Genomic DNA, 12,365 nt, shown 5'->3' with positions numbered 1-12,365 from the left:
CCCATTCTGCCTTGGGGGTTGCCGCTGTGTTGCGCGATGACCAAGTGCAAGCTCTGGCATTGGTGTGGGCAGCTGAGAGCTTGATGGGCCCTCACTTCTAATCCTTCGAGGGCATCCACCCTGTCCTTCCAGCTCTCATATAGGCCCATAACAACGCTGAGTTGTCGCCTGATCTCCTTACACTCCTTGCATCGCACACATACAAAGACATCCCCCATGGCAGTATCATGTCCCATACTTGACTGCTCCGCAAACATCAAGCAAATAGTGCATCTTAAAAGGCTGTGATTCAGAGGACAACTGCCCCCCTCACTTCTCCCCTGGGCCACAGCATTCCCATTAGCTTGAGCCTTTTGCTTTGCTGCTCTGGTTTGAGTCATGATTTAGATTTACTTTCAATAAAATTTCAATTTCTGTACAAAATTAAATCCTAAACTTGTATCCAAACACAGTTATAACGCTATATTTATGTTTCAGTAACGAGTGTTATCTACGAAATATTTATGTTTCAGTAACGAGTGTTATCTACGAAATATTTACGTTTCAGTAACGAGTGTTATCTACGAAATATTTAAGTTTCAGTAACGAGTGTTATCTACGAAATATTTATGTTTCAGTAACGAGTGTTATCTACGAAATCCCTTTATATAACTTCCGTATCAAGTTATGTATTAATTATTTATTTTTACTAATTATTTATGTTCCGTAACCTAAGTGGTTATATGTATAGTTAAAAGTACAATTTAATTGCCAATGAAGTTCGACAAGATTAATAGATTTTACTGATTAATTTTCCCGTAACAATGGCGGATATTTACGAACGGTAAACACGTGTATTTGATACCCTTTCCGATACTAAGTAATACCTACAAAATCTCTATCTAAGTTACTTTAAACTTAAGTACCGTAATAGGAATATAAAGCTACTCTAGAAAATAAGTTAATATGTCAATTTAAACTAATAAAGCAGAAAATAAATCAGAAAAAACTTCTCTGTTCCAAGAGCAGCAGAAAAGCACGTCCGCACCGGCAACCAAGTTCAAAACTCGGCATAAAATTTCTTGGAAAACCGTAAGTGGTGAAGGTGGATCTGTTGATACTGGGGTTGTAACAGAGTGGACCGTCAAATTGGAAGATTTATGTCGTGATTTTGAAGCCAAGGATATTTACAACTATGACGAAAGAGGGTTGTTTTTTTAAAGCTCTTCCTGAAAAAATAATGAGTCTAAAAAACGAAAAGTGCCAGGGCGGAAAAATTTCTAAGGAACGCTTGACTGTACTATTGTGTACAAATATGCTGGGAGACTTTGAACAACCTCTTGTTATAGGAAAACCACAAAATCCTCTTTGTTTCAAGGGCATAAAGTTGAATCTTTTGAATGTTGACTGGAAATCTAATAAAAAAGCGTGGATGACACGAGATATCATCAGCGAATGGATAAGTCACTTTAACCAAAACATGATTCGTCAAAACAGAAAAATTATTCTTTTCATGGATAATGCTGCATCTCACCCGCACATTGAATTGTCCAACATTCAAATCGTTTTTCTGCCACCAAACACATCTGCAGAGTGGCAACCCTTGGATCAAGGGATAATAAAAAATTTTAAACTTCACTACAGAAAACGTGTTTTAAGACATCTCATTGCAAACATGAACGATGTAACATGTGCGAGTGACCTTGCAAAGAAACTCAGCATCCTTGATGCGATTCAATGGACTTCCTCTTCAGCAAACGCAATTAGAAAACAAACTGTCGTGAACTGTTTTATAAAGTCTGGTTTCTCAAACGCAAAAATTGAAATTGTGAACAGCAATGTGGAGCACCAAGAAGAGCAAGAACTTCAACATCTATTGATAATGTACGATACTTCAGTTACAAGTGACCCTGGCTACAAAGATATAGACTCAAACCTCACTACAGAAGATGGTGCTCTAGATATCAACGACATTATCATCGATATTTTTCAAGACGTTCCTCATGAGGATGAAGAAATGGAAGGAGATCATTCTGTCGAAGAACATATTAACGACGAACCACCGATGAAAATAGAAGAAGCGCTCAAACAAATCAATCGTTTAAAAATGTTTTTCGCCGCTGAAGAAGATACTGAAGGACTTTTGATGGTTTCTTCACTCCAAACAAATGTTGAAAACAAAATTATCAGCCGGAAGAAGGTGCAGAAAAAAATAAGTGATTACTGTATGTATTTTTCTTAAGATAAAGTCATAATATGCATAGCACAATTGTATGTATATTATTTACAAAAATATTGTTCAAAATCTGTATATATTTTAATTTAATTTTACATTAAACGTTTAACGATTTTTCTTTCTTTCTCTTTATTTTCTCCCTCAGACTTCTTGTTAGCGGACATTTCTCTCTAACGGACAGATTTTCATTCCACATGGCTGTCCGTTAAAGGGAAGTTTCACTGTAGTTGAAAACGAGGTACTCGTTTCAGATGACCAAGAAAAAGCCGTAGCCTTCTGTAATCACTTTATCTCAAGTGTGAATAACCTTTTTAAAGACGAAGTTGACTCTAGAGAGAATGCAAAGAGAGAATCTGTCAAGCACTCAATGGGGAGCTCTTTTTTTCTCGCTCCGCTCTCAGATCAAGAGATTTTAGAAGCAGGGCATCAATGAAAAGTAAAGGGAGCCCCTGGCTTTGATGAAATATCTCCTGCTGTGCTGAAGAAGGTCTTTAACTCAATTGTAACACTGTGAAGTACATTTACAATCTTTCCTTTCAATCTGATAAATTCCCGTCTCAATTCAAAAAAGCAGTCATTGTTCCTGTTTCTAAGGGGAAACACTGCAACTCTATCAACAATTTTCATCCATAAGCTTTACTCTCAGTTTTTGCAAAATTATTCGAAAAAATTCTTCACGGCAGACTCATGGACTTCCTGGAAATCAATCAGCCTATCCATCAACAACAGTACGCTTATCGTTCGAAAAGTTCCACTAACCTGACAATTGTTGACTTCTGCTCTAGGATCACGGACTGTCTTGAAAGGATCACTATACAATAGCACTGTTTCTAGACCTATCAAAAGCTTTTGACCGCATAAAACAAAATCCTACTCAACAATCTTGGCGTGAAAGGAAAAAACTAACCTGCTCCTTGAAGTCTACCTTACTGATAGGCCATTTGTGGTTAAAACAACAAAATAAGAAATATGTGAAAAAGACTGGATAAAACAAACCAGCCTTTTTCGCACATTTCTTATTTCTCCAGGGGAGAACCTCAAGGCTCACTTATCGGACCTATCCTATTTGTTCTTTACATTAATTAATTTCTCTCTCATCTTCCATCTTCCCACCTAGTAGCGTATGCCGATTACATTTCCATTCTAATCACGGATAGAGACCCTAACCAGCTTCAATGCAAGATCTCTGTCCTGCTCTCTGAAATGCATAGTTGACTACAAAAGAATCAGCTTATACTAAACCCAGAAAAATCCAAATATATGGTTTAAACTCGTACTAGTTTGGTGAGGGTAGGTTTGCGAGTTGGTAATGATGGTTTATACTTGATAGTAATAACACCGTCCAAAGAGTTTGCTAATGATGGTGAGGAGAGCTATTGGTCTATAGGAGGATGGCTGTTTCGATGGGTTTGTTGGATTTTTAATTATTAGTTTTATCTTAGCCGTTTTCCAATCCTGCGGGTATGATCCCGCGGTCAAACGCAGGTTGAAAATAGGTCTGGTTCTGTTTCAGCATCTTTTTTGATGGTTTCCGGCTCCAGGAGGACATTTCTTTGCTATTATGCGTGAAGCAGCCAGGATGAGTTCGTCTTTGGTGATTTGGGGTTTTTCATTCTCTGTTTGGTAATTATCATTGCTTCTACAGGTCTGGATATGTCTCCGTTTGTAGTTCTACATGGGGATGGAAGGTGGCATCTAAGATGTTGTTTATTGATGCTTCTCACGAGCAAGTTTCGTCTCCTTGGGGTGTGACTTTGGTTGTAAAAGTACCTCCCCTCTGGGGAGTTTGTTCGTGACCACTTTGTACAAGACACCCCAGGGGTCAGAGTTTCCCGTATTTTTCACTAGCCTCCCCCAGAAGTCTCTTTTGTTTTTCCGTATAAGGGCGGTATGGGAGTTTCGTGCCTCTCTTTATAGATTTCTGAGTGCTTCTATCTCCTGCGCAAGCCATGACCGTCTAGCCCTTTGGAAGTTTGTCCTTTTGTTCGGTACTTCCTTGCGGAGTTGTTGTAATTCATGGCTCCACCATGGCACAGCCCCTGGTTTCGGCCGTTTTCTTTTGATCGAGATGTTGGCAGCGGTTAGGGTTTCTGGCAGTGGTCAGTTCTTGTATTCTTCTTCGCTGTCAGGGGGGGGTTCCTGAAATAGGTCCCAGTTTGCCGTTTGCAGCGCATAACTGTGGAGAATTCTTTCTACAAGTGGTTGTTGTTGTAAATTCCTGTTGAGTTGATAGGTCAGGACCCTATGGTCGAATGCAGTCCAGGCGTCCTGGACCGTCCAATCAGTGATGTTGCCTGCTATATTTCGGATGGCAAGGGAACACATCGATTGTTGTCTCAAATCGGAGATTACAGAACGTTCATAGCTGGTTTGGTCTGTTGAGGGCGGCGATGGAAGAGCCAGAAATGAATTCCTCCTGTAGCTGCCCATTCCTGGTACCTTGCCTGTCGGGGGTGTGGCTGTACCAGGCTGGCGATCTGCAATTTGCATCAGCCCCAATAATGACTTTTTCTCCTCGTAGTAGGTTGGTGGTGTGTTCCAGATATCTAGTAGCTGTGGTGATGTCCTCACCAGGTCTGCAGTATAGGAAAATGACGTAAAAGGTGCCATGTGCGGTGATGACTTGGGCACAAGCCGCCCAGGCTGTGCACAGGTGAGATATTTTGGTGGCTGTAATGTCCGGATTTCTAACTAGGATTGCAGCCCATGGGATGATTTCTTCTGCCTGTATTAATTTATAGTTGAGTGGATACCCTCTGAAGAGTTTGGAGTGGGTGTACGGTTCCTGCAGGATGATGATGTCTGCGATATTTTCATCAGCCTTCAGCCTAACATAATCGGTTACGGCCCTTGCCCTCTGCGCATTTAGTTGTTTAACTGTTGTAGTGTTATAAAGTTTAAGGTGTACTGCCATAATCACAATTGTGGACTGGTTTAAGCTCTTGATAGAGCATTGGTTGTCTCTAAGTGAGTGTGCTGCATCCAGTTTATGACTTTTGCAGTTAGCGCATTTTGGTTCTTCGTTTATTTTTTTTGGCAGTCATTGTAGTCATAGTCTTTGTCGGCGCAGTGGCCACAAGTCGGGGTGGTTTGGTTGCAAGTGTGAGTTATGTAGCCAAACTTGCAGAATCTGTAGCATTTGGGAACCACTAAAGTAGAAAAATACAACTATCAAACTACTCAGTGAGATGAAATATCTAGGAATCATACTGGACAGGAACCAATCTTTCAACCCACACTTGAAATATATCGGAGAGAGAAAATCAGGAGATATTCTGCCCTCGTCTCAAGAACAGCTAAAAGGGATTGGGGACTAAAGAGGCACACCTTGGGACTGTATTACAAAACGACATTTATACCAGCCATAACTTACGCGTCACTCATCTGGTTCCAGAAAGCAACTACTGCAGTTAACAGACGGACAGTAGATTCCATCCAGAGGACAATACTCCTCTCTATTTCACGGGCCTGCTGCACTGTGAGTACACATGCTCTGCAGGTTCTGGCGGGAGCACTCCCCCTTGACCTCGAGGTGGTGCGTTGTGCCATGGTGCAGCATCTCGCAAAAGGGCTTCCCTGCACCTTCCTGGGTCACTCCATTGACCCTACAGGAAACCTGAAACGAGAGAAAACAAAACTCGCCACCCACCTGCAGCAGATCTGGCAGGATAGGTGGTCAGAATCCACAAAAGGGGAAATAACGAGGAAATTTCTGCCTGATGTCGGAAGATTATACCCAAAAGCACCATCATGGTTTCACCCTGGACTGTACACTACGTACCTTTTAACAGGTCATGGGGCCCTGAACGCCAAACTAAACAGTTTCAAATTAGTAAACGATCCCCGCTGTGTCTGTGGGGAAGTGGAGACATGGTCTCACATAATGTACAACTGCGGAAACTATGAGGATCTCCGCTGCCTCCTGATGACAAAGCTCACTTACTTCCCTCGCGATAGGGAATCAAACCTGTTGGACTCGCAAGAGGAGTATAAGGAGCTGACAAAATTCGCCTAGGAACTGTTCACCCGAAGAAGGGCACTTATTGCTGTCTACAGGGATCAAGAACAGGCACCATAGTCCCACGACTAAACTAACCATCCTTGGACTCAACGAAGCTGGCTCTCACCCAGATACAAGACCTTCCTTTGGGACTCGATAGAATTTTTTTTTTTTTTTTTTTTTTTAAGCCACGCTCCCTTGTGTGGCCCTTTGCCTCCACACCCCGGGCGAGAGGGGGAGGTGACTTCTGGTCTCCTCCTCCCCTCGCCGCCCCCTCTCTTCCCTCTGGTGGGGCGTGGGCCTGCTCCACTGATTTGGGGGTCATCTTCTCTATGGACCCCTTATTTCTGTCTTTCCCCCCAGCCTTCAGTCTCCCCACCCCTCTCTCTCTCTCTTTTAATTATAATTACTAGTGTCTGAACCATTGTTAAATTGCATGAACCCTACACCCAAAAACTTAACATTTATTTGCATAAATAGTACTTCTTTTTGGCTGACCCATAACGTTATATAACGGTTTTTTTGTTTTTTTTTATTTATTTTATTTATTTTTTTTTTATTTATTTTATTTTTTTTTTTATTTATTATTATTATTTCTTTTTATTATTATTATTTATTTATTTTATTTTTTTAAATTTTTTTTTTTTTTTTTAAGGTCCTAGCCACTGAAATCTCAGGAAATTAGGTGGCAGGACCTGCCAGAGTAAATAACTATAATAGTGGTGTACCTGGTCTGCCTCCACGAGGCAGAGTGTGGACAACGTTGGGTCCCATTAGGGGCCCAGCGGCTAAATGACCAGAGGAACAACGGTACATGACACTACACATGTACAAAATCCATACACTTTTAAACCTCTGGCATTGACAGTGTTCTGTTTCACACCCACAATGTATAGCACGCGGAGATGGGGGAAACCCCTGGTGCCGTTTGACACTAAACACACTCTACACACTCCACTCTATGTGTTCATCTCAAAGATTGAGAAAACAGGTCCAGACAAAACGGAAGGAATTCCAAAGAGCACGGAGTACATGGCCACCAACAGAGGTAGCAGTACTACGGCAATAATACAAAGAGGTGCGAAACACCTATACAGAAAAATTAAAAAGAACAAGCGAGCCTCTTGGGAAAACCTGGTCTCCAAGACAGGGAACGAGAACCCCTGGGATGTAGTGTATAAAATCACCACAAACAAGCTCCCCAGGGGAGAAGCATCCACTGTAATGAGGATACCCAATGGAAGCCTGACTAAAACGTGGGAGGAATCGATTACCAATATCCTTAGTGCTATCATCCATGAACCACAAGATATCCTTAATGAACAACAAAAGGTAATATGCCAGGCAAACCAAACGTATAGAATCCAAGAAATAAACCGCCCTTCACAGTCGATGAATTACAGGGTGCGGCCTTGCAAATGCGCAACAGGAAATGTCCCGGCCCGGATCTCATAGAACCAGAGATGGTCAAAAAAGCCTTGGAATATATACCGAACCTGATACTTAATCTCCTCAACCGATGCCTGGAAACTGGGAAATTCCCGACAAGTTGGAAGACTGCACACCTAAAACTTATCCTAAAAAACCCAACTGAACCTCCGGACCAACCGGCCTCATATCGCCCCATAGCCCTACTCTCTACCCTAAGCAAACTCTATGAAAGGCTGCTCCGTAAAAGGATCATGAACCATTACAAAATACAAAACCGCCAACCTGGAATCACCCAGGCAATATGGATTCAAACCGGGCTTCTCGACCATTGAAGCAGTCCAAAACCTCATAACCAAAAAAACAAGAAGAATTTTCTGGTGATAGCAGTGGATTTTGCTGGGACCTTCGACACCGTCTGGTGACCCAGCGTCCTTGGTAGACTCCAGAAAACAGCTCTCCCAGAAAACTTGTATAACAGTGTCCAGGCATATCTGTCGGATAGGAAAATTGAGGTCGTCACAACTTTCCGAAGAGTTGTTAAAAGCGTCCGAAGGGGCTGCCCACAGGGATCTGTCCTGGGGCCACTAATGTGGAACATGGTTTTTGATGACTTCTTGGCTCTGGACCTGGGAAATGTGGCCAGTCAGGCTTTTGTCGATGATCTCATTTTAATGGTGGAAACGGACTCCAGAACGGGACTTGAAACACAGGCAAACCAAGCACTACAAACCTTACAGAATTGGGCAAAAACACATATGTTAATGATTTCACCAACCAAGACAAACTCAGTATTACTAAAAGGCTCTCTAAATATCAGACGACCACCGCACATAAAGATAGCGGGATCCACCATTAAACTAGCAAAGTAAATAAAGTATCTAGGTATTATCCTGAATGGAAACCTGTCCTTTACACCTCACCTTACCTACTTGAGAGAGAAACTAAGGAACTATGCAGCACTTGTAGCAAGAGTATCTCACAGGGACTGGGGACTCAACAGGAAGACCCTGTCCCTGTATTATAAAACAATATTCATCCCAGCGATCACCTACGGATCGCCAATCTGGTTCAGGAAGGCCGGAACCGCATTCAACAGAAGACTACTGGACATTATCCAAAGAAATTGCAATCAATAATGCACGCCGTTAGCCCAAAGCTCCCTGCACATGAGCATCCAAACTGAACCAGACTATGGCCGTTTTGGTGGGACCTCACTCTCTCTCTCTCTCCTAGGATTGAACATCCATCGCAAATGATAGACGATCCGACACCATATATGCGGACTCCTACTAGACAATGATCTCTCTCTGGACGGGACTCTTTCTCCCATGTGCGACGCAACGACTGGACCACATGACCACAGCAACTCAGCTGCAGAACGTCGCCTGGCGTTCTGAACTGGGCACCTTTTCCCAGTTCACTTTTAAAACCCTATCCCTAGGCAGGGAAGGGGAAGAGATGGGCCTCTGTTTCATCCCCTCCCCTGCCCCCCTTTTCTCCCTGGTGGGGCTTGCTCCACTGACACTCCTGGGATCGCCTTCTCTTTCGTTCCCATACTTCTACCTGTTCCCCCAATCTTCAGTCTTCCCCCACTCTACCTTTACCGACCGTGAATGTCCCACTGCAAGCTACTAACTTCAATGTGGAAAATTAAACCTACCCTTCATTTAAAACATATCTCGGCCTTATCTAAACCTCTAGTGTCTATCCCCCCTTTTTTTTTTTTTTTTTTATAGGCCCTAGCCACTGAAATCTCAGGAAATTAGGTGGCAGGGCCTGCCAGAGTAAATAATGTAATACTGGTGTACCTGGTCTGCCTCCACGGGGCCAAGTGTGGGCAACGTTGGGCCTCAGTAGGGGTCCAGCGGCTAAATGACCAGATGAACAACGGTACACGACAGTACACATGTACAAAATCCATACACTTTTAAATCTCTGGCCTCAACAGTGTTCTGTTTCACATGACAATGTATACTACGCGGAGATGGGGGAAAACCCTTGGTGCCGTTTGACACGAATACACTTTACACTTTACACTTTACTTCTAACTATAACTAGGGCATGCAAAACGGTGAGCACCCACGCTCTGCAGATCCTGGCAGGAGCTCTTCCGCTGGACCTCGAGGTGACTAGATGTGGACTCATGTATTTACTGTCCAAGGATATACCTGCCTCCATCTATGACTTTACCTTGGACCCAACCAACAGCCGGACGGCAGAGAAACAACGAATAGTGGCTTACATGTTGAAGATTTGGCAGCACAGATGGGAGATGTCGCCAAAGGGTCAAGTTACAAGAAGCTTCATACCGATAGTCGCAAAAATGTACCCAAAAGCCCCCTCGTGGTTCTATCCTGGGCTAAATACAACCTTCCTCCTGACGGGCCACGGCCCATTTAAAGCAAAACTGAACGCACTCGGAATAATAGAAGAGTCCACATGTACCTGTGGAGAACCTGAAACCTGGCAGCATATTATGCACGACTGTGAATACTACAAAGAACACAGAAGTAGACTGAGATTCAATACACGCCGAAAAATCAAGAGTACCATCTACTGGATTCAGAAGATGAATACAAAGCCCTCAGCCGATTTGCACTTGACGTCTTCAATAGACGACGAACAGAAATAGCCATCCACAACGAATAGATGACCACAAATAATAAATAAAGGCAAACTGATAAAACATCAACACAGAGGAAAGGATAGCAAAATACTAAGGACAAACGGCGTAATATGCAGCAGAATAAATGAAACAACATTGACCTGGGAACCAATGGGAGAAGATCCAGCCATGATGTCGTCGCTTACAGGATGAATCCACACACCTAGAAAAGGACCAAGCCCTACCAACGAGTCATCCATCATCAGACTGCACTTGCTGGAGGGCACTGCAAATTGCCGCTATGGCGAACTGGGCAGGGCTCCCTTGCCTAGCCCACTTTCTCTCCCTATCCCTGGTGGGGGTGGGGGAAAGTCTTTCTGCCCCTCCCCACCCAACCACCCCCTCTTTTCCCTCTGGTGGGGCAAGGGCATGCCCCACCGATATACCTGGGATCGCCTTCCCTATTGACCCCATATTTCTGTCTTTTTCCCCCCAGCCTTCCGGCTCTCCCCCCTACTCTACCTATATCGCCAGCGAAAAGCGAATGCCCCACAAAACGTAAAATTTTAAATGCCAAACTGGACACACTTGCAACTTCTTTCGGCCTAATTATATTCAAGCGTTTTATCCCTCTCCTCCCCCCCTTTTTTTATATATATATATAGGTCCTAGCCACTGAAATCTCAGGAAATTAGGTGACAGGACCTGCCTTATCTAAAAATACTGGTGTACCTGGTCTGCCTCCACGGAGCCAAGTGTGGGCAACGTTGGGCCTCAGTAGGGGTCCAGCGGCTAAACAACGAACAACGGCCAGATGAACAACAGAACACAACACTGCACATGTACAATATCCATACACTTTTAAATCTCTGGCCTTCCCAGTGAACTGGTATACCCACAATGAAAGCAACGCGGAGATGGGGGGAACCCCTGGTGCCGTTAGACACTAAATACACTTTACACTTTATGTGTTCATCTGATCGCTAATATGGCTGCCTTACAGTACGGAGGTGCCGTTTATCGCTCTGCAATAATTTGTCTGAAATATGTGTTTTAAATGTAATACAGTTAAAAATTATTGGTTCTAGTTGAAGATCAACCAACAGTGGACTCATATGGTGAGACTTTTCCAAATATCTAGGGAATTATAATCAGATTTTTATGTTCTTTATCTATTTTCTTTGTTGTGAGACAGGTCACCATGCCGCTAACAACGAGGTAATAGAGAGTGCTCCGATATAATGCGGCTGCCACGTTCTTGACTTGGGAAGATTCGCCAGTTAGTGCTCTCTGGGCTGCAAGAGTACCCCACTATTTTGTGTTACTTCTATCTTTGCGGAACTAAATTTGCCATGTGCTCGCGTAACTAAATGTACCATGTGCTCAGACAGATCTCTGTAATTATTGTTCCTGTTGTGAAACTGATTTCACCAGCGTGATTAGCGCCTCCGAAAACCGTAAGGGGAAGTAACCGCGTTTTTCTAGAAGCACTTCCACAACTAGGTGTTTCTCCCCCCCCCCCACAGCTGACAGAGGGGATAGCCCAAAACTCCCATAACCAACTGTGTGCCCTCAAATTAAGTCACGGACTTGTGGTGGGCATCATTACCATCATTTTTAGTGCCTTATCCTACTATTTAACCATACATCCGATAATTCGAACTGTACCGGTTATCCGGATTTCGTGAAATGGATGTAAGAACAGGAAAACACAATGATCCCCTGGGCCATAGCGACGACCCTGTTATTGTGAAACCCCAAGACGAAGAGGAAGACCCCCGTTCTGGATCCCAACTCACCAAGCGGAAAAATCGCAATCAGCTGATCCCCAAGTTTGGGCGGGAAACACGTTCCCAGACATATACTAAAGTTCCCAGACTAAAGCACAGCCAGAAATAGCCACATCACAAAAATACCCGAAAGAAGACAAACAGCAGGACTCACCCCTCGACCATGACATACCAGAGGGCACCATATATGAAAAGACCCTCTTTCTCAAAACCACACTTGAGAATATTTTCAAAGAAAATTCAAATAGAGTGTCAGCAGCACTCAGATCTGAGATTGTCACAATCTTCCACAAGATGGAGACAATCCTACATGATGAACATCTT

Source organism: Mastigoproctus giganteus, chromosome 8, assembly GCF_048544385.1.
Source record: "Mastigoproctus giganteus isolate SK-2022 chromosome 8, ASM4854438v1, whole genome shotgun sequence".
Lineage (NCBI taxonomy): Eukaryota > Metazoa > Arthropoda > Arachnida > Uropygi > Thelyphonidae > Mastigoproctus > Mastigoproctus giganteus.
This window is presented reverse-complemented; position numbering follows the sequence as displayed.